At 33.8% G+C, this 12063-nt stretch overlaps 1 protein-coding gene across 2 annotated transcripts in view; it reads left to right on the top strand.

The window, feature by feature from the left end:
* The first annotated feature begins 220 nt into the window (after positions 1-220).
* Positions 221-12063, top strand: part of LOC129227025 (tumor protein p53-inducible protein 11-like) — a 91717-nt gene continuing 79874 nt past the window's right edge. The window contains exon 1 of one of the 2 annotated variants that reach the window (XM_054861660.1): positions 221-346. The gene's annotated coding sequence lies outside the window, so the exon portion shown is untranslated. Of the gene's footprint in view, positions 347-10043; positions 10234-12063 lie in introns of those variants that run through there. The other variant, XM_054861659.1, reaches the window with a different exon arrangement.

Below are 12063 nucleotides of genomic sequence, written 5' to 3'. Positions count from 1 at the left end.
GAATACATAATTTTATTTTTTTCCTCATCGTGAAACATTTACGTTTCTCCCATTGGAGATGAAAAAAAAATATTATTATCGTCCGCTCATTACAGCCATTTTAAAATGCGCATCCGATTTATTTCCCATTATACCCTTCAAGAATGCTTATCCAAATCGAAAACACAACAACTGCGCATGCGCAGCTTCATGCGAAGGAATTCTCACTGGATCGAATGATCCGATAGCTTCTCTGCAAAGCCATCTTCAGTGAGAAATTTAGAATATTTTCGATGTAGGAATTTTCCTGAAAATGGCACCATTAGAGGCTTCAGTGATTGGGGTTATTTGAGTCTGTGCAATCTACGTGAGTATAATTACAATCTTTCTATAGTCCTCCTATAGAATCTGTAAACAAAAACACATCACATATATATGTCAGGAACGCCATGCATTGTCGATCTGAAAATGCATCTGCTGATATTCTTGGTTGTAAACATTGACGTTTCTGAATAACTGTCATTCTAAAAAGCAACTTGCAAAATATACGTTACAGATAAAGGAATGTGAGGCAAAGTGAAATAACTAAGGTAACTTACTTTTTTCAAAATGAAAATATTGGAGAATTGTTTTGGAAAATTACATTATATAAAGAAAAAACAATGTATTTTATAGCAAAACTTGCACTGAAACATTATTTTTCACTATTGGCGGAAAATTTATACCTTAAAAATGGGGAAATTTTCACTTTGCATAGGACAAAGTAAAATATAAAATATTTTTTTTGTGCAATATTTTTTATTTGATTATTAAAAATATTTTCGATTGAATGAATAAGTAACTAAAAGAATAAATAAATAACGGAATAGATAAAGGAATAATATAAACAAATAAATAAATGCGTAAACTAATACATTTGAGAAAAATAAATAAGTGAATAAAATAGTGAAAGAATAAAAACATAAGCGAATGAAGGAATAAGTAAATGAAATAATAAATGAAGAAATACAAATGAACTCATTAATAAATGAATACGTAAGTGATTGGATGCATAAACGATATGATCTATTGCACTTTGCTCCATTCATTTTGCAGTGCGTGCACTTGACTAATTGTACAAAACATTTAAAATAAAAATAAACTCAATATTAAATGCTGCATCAAATATTAGTAGGTCTCAATTAATATTTAAAATGTCAACAGCAAGAACCTTATCATTTTTCATTACCAAAAAACATTTTCTTACTTACAACAAAATATTACAACATGAGTCAACTAGTATTAAAAATTGCTAGCATAAAATTATCTGCTTTGATCTTCAAAGGTATCTTCTTCTTAACTAAAATAGACTACATGTGTTCCTACTTAAAATACACCGCCAGTTCAGTTATTCCATCCGAGGACTGCAGTTTCGTACTTTTTAGAACTCATCAGCCCGGAATAGGAATTACCTGAGCTGGAGGAGAAAAACTTCTTAAGGGAGCCAAGAGAGCCAAACAAACTGGTAGCTAATGTAGAATTAGCACACCAGATGAGTGACTGCAGCAATGGTGCGGTTCAACTCAAAGATTGATGGCAAAGCATGGTATTTTGTAGTAAGTTGTATGTAAGTGTAATCAGTTATTTTTTGCTTTTTAGTTCCTAGGTGTTTTTTGAAGGCGCGGTTTTTTTTATTTAAAAGTAATTTATTGTTTGCTTTTTAGTGGTGTAAGATATAAAATAAGTACGTAGGATAGAATATGTGGTACATGACGTTGAAGTCTTTCTTACGTGCATTTTGAGTAAGCATGCACGAGTCACTAAAATAACCCAACAGAAATCGCTTTACTTTTGTAAAATTGTTAATTTTAAATACGTAACATTGTAAATTGAGATTCATATTTCACAACAATTCGTATCACATAACCCTCAATAGAGCTGTCTTAGATTTAGGAAAAAATAACTTTGGGAAAGGACGAGTATACGTAGCTCTCAGCGTTGTCAAAACTTAAGGAATGGCTCTATCTGATTTAGAACCCACTAAACTTTTAACTAAACCTCACGATGATCGCTTATTAGCAGAAATGCAACAATTGACATATCTCATTTCTAAAAAAAGTAGACTGGATTCAGTATTTAGTTAGAACCATTTAAATGTTTACTGTTTCCCAAACTACAAATAAATTGTAAATTGTAAGTGTAAAATTTGTACATTTTAACATTGTAACATTTTAAACATTGTAATATTGTACAGTGTAACATTTTAAATCGTAACATTTTAAATCGTAACATTTTAAATCGTAACATTTTAAATTGTAACATTTTATATTGTAATTTATGTTCACAGCAATACGTGTCATGTAATTCGCGATAAAAGTCGCATGTTTCTTCACATGGCCCAATTACAGATGAAGATAAAAAAATTCCACTAGAATGAATTTGATGTTTGATTCAGAGAATCTTTGATTCAAAATTTTCATTATAATCTGAACAAGCGGTGTCGCGAAAATTAATGTGCCGCGAGAATTAAATATCGTTCAAGGCGAAGGCAAAACCTTAGCTGTGAAAGTACACCCGGTCACGGCAAAGCCACGTGATGTGTGACGTATTCCGCAAGGAGCGTAAACTGGATTACGTAGCCACAACGTGTGAAATTTAAATTTTCTTGGATTTCTCCGAGACCTCTTATCAGATCCAGACCAAATTACCGTGGGACCATCTGAGAAGTATGCCCTTCCAAACAAGGAAAGAATTTTTCAAATCAGTAAAGTAGTCTTTCTCTTTACCAATAATGAAGCCGAAAGTCTCTCTATCTGGATATCTGTCCGGATCTCTGTGATGCGCATAGCGCCTAGACCGTTCGGCCGATTTTCATGAAATTTGGCACAGAATTAGTTTGTATCATGGGGGTGTGCACCTCGAAGCGATTTTTCAAAAATTCGCTTTTGTTCTTTTTCTATTTTAATTTTAAGAACATTTTCCCGAGCAAAATTATCATAAGATGGACGAGTAAATTACCAAGTTATCATAACGTGGAACCGTAAAATGGGCAAGCCAATTGGCGAGTAATTCATCATACATTATTTGTAAATATACAGGCGAACCAAAAGACCTTTTAATTTTCTACTACGGGCATAGCCGTGTGGATCCCACTAGTGTACACTGTACAGTAAGATCAAACTGTTCAAAATGCCGTGACGGTGTTTTATCGTGATGGTGGGAGACGGACATTTGACACTGAACTTATTAAGATAACTCGGATTTTCAACCACATCGAGATCGAACTTCCGATAAAAATGTTTTTCCCTATAACGGAGTAATTTCTAAAAAAATTTAGCATGAATTGTAAAAACGTTTCCTACATTATTTGCTGTAACTGTTGACTCCCTAGTTCCTAGTAGATTCGGGACTCCGAAAAGTTTTGGATATATTTATTACAATTGGCGTGTGCCCACACTGTAACAAATTTCGGAAACGTTTCTGGATATATCGGAAACGTTTCCGAAATAGTAGGAATCCTTCATCCAATAGCGAACTCCTCAATATTCAGAAAGCTTTTTGTTATTTCAAGAAATCTAGAAGCGGAAGTGATGACGCAATGCTTCGAAACCTATTTCATCCTTCCAACACGGGCGCCAATGAGTCGGAAATAACGAGAACTTATTTTTTTCTTATCTACGGTTGCTGCAGTCAGCAACTGTTTAGCATTGGATTGCTTGTTATTTCTTGTCTAGAGAGTAGTAAAATGTGCCGAAACTAATTTTACGCCTTTGCATTTTGGACTGCCCTTGATTTTTTAGACGATGTACGCAGCTATTAAGTTAGTTAATAACCATTTGCTTCTTTGCAATTACCAATGCGACCATAATTAGATATATATTGTGTGTTCAAGCGTGAATAGTTTCAATAAACATGTTTATACTTAATGAAACGAAACCCTTTGGATTACTTATTCAGTTGTAATGGAGGTACTTAGATTTTCTTCCGCTCATGTTCACTTGTAAGTATTAATGAATATTTTAAAACATGTTGTTATATACATTGATATTTTTGTTGATTTGCATTTGATGAGGCTCCAATTGTAACTGTTTTTTGGGTTTATCGAATTAATTTAAAGTTATCCTACATACCTATGTGCGCGGTGTACTATTTGTTGTAACCAACTGAAACTGATTAATTACGCAAACGAAATAAGATTTATATTTGAGGGGCAATCACAGAAAAGTTATTTCGAAATACTTGGATGTACATACATTTTGGTTCAAAAAGAAAAAAAAATCAATTGTTTAATTCATTAAAAATATGGTAATGCAAATATTTTTTAGTATTGTAATATGCTTCACAAAAAATGTGCCAGTATTATTTATCTTTCTTTATTATAATTTATTCATTCATTAAAAAATATTTATACCATTAGAAAATGACCATGTTATCTATTAGTAAGAACATAGTTATGCAATTAATTCATCTGCTTATTCATTTTGTTAAATGTGGTTAACAATAAAAAATTCCTTGACATTAGTTGTTCCGAAAATAACATTTCCTTCGTGGATATACTAGTTTAAACGCCGGCTCCACACTCTCCAACGAGAGCACAAGACAAGACAAGGGGTAGAGTGTGGATGGGGAACTCGGCGTCTCTTGGTGTCCCTCGCGAATGTCTCGCGTTGCCTCCAGTAAATGTCGGTAAATTGTTCCCGAGTCAAAGGAGCGCGAGAGGCTACTGCAGCGCCATCTGTCCGCCGCGCGGAATTTGCTTTGTTTTGGTTTTCTGAAAGCAAATCGCAGTTCACCATGTCTAATAATTAGGTTTGGAACAACTCTTTGGAGTTGAAATTTTTGGAAATTTTTCAAACAGAGCCTATAATTTGGAACGCAAAGCACACAGATCATAAAAATGAGCAAAAGGTTTGATGCATGGAATCGCATTTCTTCTGGCTGCTTCTTATGTAAAATGACCCCTTGTTTCCAAATACGACCACCTTTCCCCCATCTCGGCCCCCTTTTAGATTTTCCCCCACCCCTTCTTTAAATCAGAGCCATTTTTTTAAAACTTGGAGTGGGAAAAGAGCATTGCAATAACCGTAAACATTACCCTGAATGACTAGAGATGTGCAAAGCTCAAAATTTTGTGCATATGTAGCAACAAATAAAACTTGCCCCCCCCCCCCCCCCAAATTCAAAAATGGGGGATTTTCTACAAAAATCGGTACGTGTAGGAGGAAAACGGAGATCATATTTGGATTCAGGGGGTCAATTAGCAGAAGAATCAGGCGGAATAGCCTCAGAATCATTTGAAAGTTTTTTCTGCTGCGCAGTGTGTTTGGGGGGGGGGGGAGTGCCCCCCCATGTTTTCCTTTTTGCCACATATGCACAAGATTTTGAGCTTTGCACATCTCTTACGATTAATGTTTACAGTTAATATAATGCTCTTTTCCCCTTCCAAATTAAAAAAAAAAGACTCTGAATCAGAGGAGGGGTATGGGAAGTTCTAAAAAGGGGGGCGAGATGGGGGGAAAGTGGTCGTATTTGGAAACAAGGGGTCATTTTACCTTAGAATCAGCCAGAAGAATGTCTTTTCGAATGAAAACCTGCGATTCAACTCGTATGCAACGTGCGACATGCACAAGACACTTTTTTTTTTTTAATTTCTTTTACATCGCGAAAATTTTTTTGGATATAGGAGTCATTCATGGAAGAGAGTCTTATACTCTCATTCTGCACTTAAATTTTTTTTCAAACATCTTTTTTAAAAAAGCAGAATAAAAAGATCGTTTTTCGTTATCTTTTTAATATTTGGGGGGGGGGGTATACACCCCAAGTCCCCCTTTTTGCGATCGGTGTCCATAATCTTGAACTTTGAACTTCTCTTACCCATTAAAACTATTATTAGCAGTTAATATAAAGCTCCTTTCACCTCCAAAAGAAAAAAAAAATACTTGCTCTAAAACTAAGGAAATTTTTTAAAAACTTGGGGGGGGGGAGGACTTTAATAAAATTGGGACGTATAGGAGGAAAACGGAGGTCATATTCGGATTCAGGGGGTCATTTTACATAAGAATCAGCCGACAAAATGTCAGAAACATTTCGAAGGTTTTTTTTTTTTTTTTGCCGCACAGTGTAATTTAATGCTATGAAAATCATGAGTACAGATCTTTATATTTTATTTTTATAACTAAATTGTATAATATTGTGGCCATTTTTGGTTATAATCTTAATTTTTAAATTCACATTTGTTGGCATAAAACAGTTTCATAAAAATAGCGGATAAACATATTTGTCAACCACCATCTCTTCTTCCTCGACTTCTTTTTTGCCTTCTTGGTGTTGTAAATGTGTAGGTAGTTGTATGTAAAAGGAATACAGGCACATCGCAAAATCTGCATCTACTTCGTGGTCCATTTTGTAAACTAACAAGCGGATTGACAGTTGAAACGCGCGCGAATGCTCGTTCACATCTCCGGCTTCTGCGCGCGCAAACACCTCGCCCGAGAGTGTGAACGGCTCTCTCGTTCAACGGCTTCCCTCGCCATGACGTCACAAATCTCTCGGCAAAAAAAACCTCTCGTGCTTTTCAGGGAGAGTGTGGAGCCGGCATAATGTAGGACAGTTAGGAGGAATGAGTCAGTGGCAAAAATGGAACAGCTGCATTTACATGCCGAAATAAAAGTAATATTATTTCATGTCATCGTTTTAAAAGTGATCATTTTTTAAATACTATGTTATTAATATGCAATGCACATATGGGGAGAAGACGAGGGGCGTTCACCACGCAGACTGTGCCATTGACATTTTAAAGGGGTTGCTTTTTTTAAGGGGGGGGGCGCTTTATATCATTTTATGGGTGCACCATCACTCTTATGGTGTGTGGGGGGGGGACTCTCGTATATATGAAATGGAATAATCATGTAATAGAGTTCAATGTTTTAATAAATAAAATATATAATGCATTTTGCGCACACTCTAAAAATAAAATCAGTAACCTATTTTGATTAAGTATCTATATTTGTGATAAACTGGAAAAGGGCAAGAACAGAGGAATAAACCCGAATGGTTCCAGCAGGGGGATTTTGGTGTGATATTTAAATTCATCAATTTCTCTGTTGGTACCTTTCGGTACACTTTGTTCGTCAAAGAAATTGACTTGACGTGAACGAATTTCGGAACGCAAAGTGTAGGTAAGTTCTGTCAAATTTTATCCGAAAATAAAAGCTATCAAGTTTGATACAAGATATGTTTTTAAGTTCTGCATTAAAAATACAATATGTTGATAATTTTGTCTTGAAAATATTGAGAGAAAAAGTGAAGTTTAATATTGTTTAACAAACAATCCCACTTTTGAGAAAGTACTCCCCTTCCCTCCCTCGACGATTTTGTGATTATGAATGAAACTACTATATTATTTCATAAATTTTCAAAAATTTATAACTGTGCATATGTTATGCTGTTAACCATGCTATTTGTCATTAGAAATTCAGAAAAAAAAAATCCACGAATGATTCTAAAATTGCTTGTTTCATTGCTCTTAGATATGAAAGAATTGAAACTGATATGGCATGCAATACTATAACAAAGAATTATTTTTTAGAAAAAATCACGGAAAAAAGATTCCAAAATTCTCAGAAACGTTTTTGAAAATTGTTTGGAGAATTCTGAAATACTCGGAAACGTTTTCGAAACTTTCATGAACCACAGCTGCACAGAATACTCAGAAACATTTCTGGAAATTACGGAAAGAGGATTCCGAAATACTCAGAAACGTTTCTGAAAATTACAGAAAGAGGATTCCAAAATACTCAGAAACATTTCTGGAAATTATAGAAAGAGGATTCCGAAATACTCAGACACGTTTCTGGACATTACAGAAAGAGGATTTCGAAATACTCAGACACGTTTCCGAACATTATAGAAAGAGAATTCCGAAATACTCAGAAACGTTTTTGAAAATTTCATGAACCGCAGCTGCACGATATACTCAGAAACGTTTCCGAATTTTTTTTACAGTGCATGTTACGGTTCCACGTAACGATAACTTCGTAATTTACTCGTCCATCTTATGAGAATTTTGTTCTTAAAATTGGAATAGGAAAAGAACCACATCGAATTTTCGAAAAATCGCTTCGAGGTGCACACCCCCATGCTACAAACTAACTTTGTGCCAAATTTCATGAAAATCGGCCGAACGGTCTAGGCGCTATGCGCGTCACAGAGATCCCGACAGACAGAGATCCGGACAGAGGGACATTCAGCTTTATTATTAGTAAAATAAAATAAAAATAAATAAAAATAAAAATAAAAAGAAGATAAAGATAAAGAAAATACATTAAAAATCAGTTTTTTTTTTCAAAAAGTCGCTCTCAAAAATGTTTGACAAAAACATTTTAAACTTTAATACCATGTGAAAAAAAAATCTCGAAAAGTTTTCAAGTTAAATATCAAATTAAGCTGCATACAATTTTCTGAAAATTATTTTTCATACGACTCTGTAGCTCTCAGAAATTTGAGTCATAACAATTAAAAGCAAATTTTAGCAAAAATGGGGTTGTTTCCTGCAGTCAAAATTACTACTTTTAGTCACTGAAATTGACAGAACAAGCAAAAAAAAAAACAAAAAAAAAAAAAAAACATGGAACCAGAAAAAAAACTTTTATTTTCCCAACAGTTATTTTTTATTTTTTTAAATGTACGATTTTGAAAATAAGGCGTGGCCTTTTTGACGTCACAATTGATGTACTTTGGCGCGCTGCTCCATTGCCGCCCTAAATGTTTATAATTTGCTGTGAATCGCGTTGCCAGGTTATGATAATTTGCGCTGTGCATGGCATCAGTGAATGGCATTTCATCACTTGTGATGAAATGCCAATGTGCAGAAGCGTAAAAAAATGAATTTCAATCCGTGCACTTATTAAAATAATTGTTAAAAAATACTAAACTTTGTCAAATTATTTTTTAAAAATGGTTAAATTCCATGATTTTAAGCATGCTCTTTCAGAAAAAACTACTTTTAAAATTTTGAAAACAACCCCATTGCAAAAACTGTCCAACATTGCTTGTTGTACTGCTGGTTCCTTCATGGTCTCAATCTGATATTTTGATATATTTGTTGAAAACACATTTAAAAAAATCATACATTTTTTTCCCAAAATCTTTATTAATCTTTATCTTTGTCTTTACTAATAATAAAGCTGAAAGTCTGTGTGTCTGGATCTCTGTCTGTTACGCGCAAAGCGCCTTGACTGTTCAACCGATTTTCTTTGTAGCATAGGGCACCTCGAAGCGATTTTTCAAAAATTCGATTTTGTTCTTTTTCAAAACCAATTTTAAGATCATTTTATAAAGCAAATTATCATAACCTGGACGAGCAAATTGCCATAACGTGGACGAAGAAACTACCATATGCGACCATGGGCGAGCAAATTAACATAGCATATTGGCGAGTAATTCATCATCCATTATTAGTAAATGAAATTTATAGTAATGGATGATGATACAGGCGAACCAAATAAACTTTTAATTTTCTACTACGGACAAAGCCGTGCGGATACCGCTAGTGTTTTTATTAGACGAGCGAGATAATATCGCAAAGTTCGCTTACCTCTTTGCACAATGTTGCACTATTTAGCGAAAACTTAACATATAAAAAACGTTCCCGTTAAATTTTCCTGCTGAGGTAAAAACATTTTCAATTTCGGGGAAACAAAATTACTATTACTATTAATTCCAATGTACGAACTTCGTTTTACAATTATTTTGAACAATTTCAATACAAAGTACTCAGGCATTCGATTATCATTTGTGCACAAAAGCATATCAGTTAAATCAAATTATGCGATAAATTTTCGAGAAATCTTTTATTCTATCGTAAACGTCTCGAAATGCAACCTTCTCTCACCAAACGGTATTTTGCATGGAATAAAATCACAAGGAATAAATTGTTTCCACAAAAGCCCTAGCTTAAAAATACGGATGAATCACCGAATCGTAGACAAAGCCATTACGTTCCAGCGAATCTCTTTTACACAAATAAAATATAAATCTTTTTTACGATCGACTATCACGTCATGCCGTTGAGCATATCTTGGGGGAAAATCGCAAACGTTTTAGAATTTGGCAGTCACTTTTGCTAATCCAAGTTCGAATTTCAATTTCTTCAAAGAAATCATCACTGATTGATTCAATATTAAAACGTAGAACTGAAATTTATTGTTGAACGAGGCATGATATTTAACTCTTGGAACGGTGTCAAAACGTGGAGGTGTGATTCGAAAGCATAGGGTAAGTGCCGTCACTAAATCTTATAAACTACAGGTGCTGTTACAGCTGCTTGGGTCATGTTTAAAATTGTTGTTGTATCTCTCTTTCGCGATACGTTTAAATAACGCGTTGCAAAATCTTGATCACTTTTGGGAATAAATACAAGAACGAGTGAAACTTACAACAAAAGAAAAAACTTGTTCTGCCATTTTAACTGAAGTTTAGAAAAACGAAAATATTTTTAAGGGGCATCTTACTGTAACCAAATGGCTTCAATTCGTAAATTATAATTAACAATTCAATCAAAAAAGTGAAATTTATTGAAGAGAGCCCGAAAGCCAAACTTGGACATTAAGGTGTACCAGAAAAACCGAAAATCGATTTTTCAAGTCGCACTTTTTCTTTTAGGTCAAAACAATTGTACAAAAAGGCTTCCAAATCCTTTCAAATTGTAAAAATTTGAACAACGGCAACCCGTGCCGACTTGCGCCTGAAAGTGTAAACCAGCACTGTGTACAAGACCGAATCGAAACAAAATTTTTTATAAATACGTTTTCATATTGATGAAACATTGCCCCTATAGCCCCACATGTACCACAAAAATATTTATACAAATCAAAAAATATTTAGGTGTCCAGCAAAAGGCCTAAAATTTGTAATTTTCTTCAAAAAAATGAATTTTGTCCATATATTTTCCAAAAAACGTTAGTGAAATTTTAAAAAGTTATCAAGCTGTATAAACAGTAGAGTCAATAATTAGCGTTAAATAGCAATTTTTGCTCGCTTGCAATATTTAAGTCTCCCACATGGTACTCAAAAGATGGATTTTTTCAATTTTAAGTTAAATTTTTCATTTAAAATATATTATTTTTTTATTATTCATTTGCAAATAATGATTTTAAAATGTGTTCGCTAAGAATTTTTGAACTTGATATATTATTTAAAAGTAGGTGCAAGTTTTTAAAGATAAATCGAAAAAATAATCAATTTTTTTGAAGAAAATTATAAATTTTATGCCTCTTTCTTGACACATAAATATTTTTTAAATTTTTGTATTACATGTGGGGCTCTTGGAGCAACATTTTATCTACATGAAATTTCGAACTTCCAAAAAAAATTTTTTTTTATTATTCGGCCTGGCACACAAAGCTGGTATACACTTTCAGGCGCAAGTCGGCACGGGTTGCCGTTGTTCAAATTATATGAGTTTTTTTTACAATTGTTTTTACCTAAAAGAAAAATAATAAGAAGGTGTGCGACTTGAAAAACCAATTTTCGTTTCTTTCTGGGACACCCTATTAGACATCTCGGTAAAGTATTTTCAGCTGTTTATATACTGCCAACCATATAACTAACGTTGTAGTACATGAAACATATCGACTTCCCGGTTATATTATTGTATCCGGAGACTGCAGTTTCATCTCTGTTACAGACTCATCAGTCTGGAATAGAATAGGGAATAACAGCTGAAAGCAGATGTTATCTCATTGATGTTGTGTGTGCCTACAAACTGGTAGATAAAGTAGATTTATCCGTTATGCTTTAGTCCGGGCTTAGGGTTGATAACTTTCTGCCTTATAACGTTAGGGTTCAGGGGAATTTTCTAAATCTGTCATTTGCATTAACTGTGAAATTAAATATTAATTTAATTGACATGTAAAGACAAAGGGAACAAACGAGCATTGAATTAAGAAAATTAGTTTATTAAGCTATTAAAGATAGAAAATCTGCGCGAAAAGTATCAGAGATTGTCACAGAAGTCGTTCAACGTTGATTGACATCATAAAGCACTTCAAAATCAATAATTAGGTGAAAATAACCCCAAAATATCCCCCACAATATTAATTTCGA

Source organism: Uloborus diversus, chromosome 7, assembly GCF_026930045.1.
Source record: "Uloborus diversus isolate 005 chromosome 7, Udiv.v.3.1, whole genome shotgun sequence".
NCBI lineage: Eukaryota > Metazoa > Arthropoda > Arachnida > Araneae > Uloboridae > Uloborus > Uloborus diversus.
Note: the sequence above shows the minus strand (reverse complement) of the source record. Positions and strands in the feature narration are given on the sequence as shown.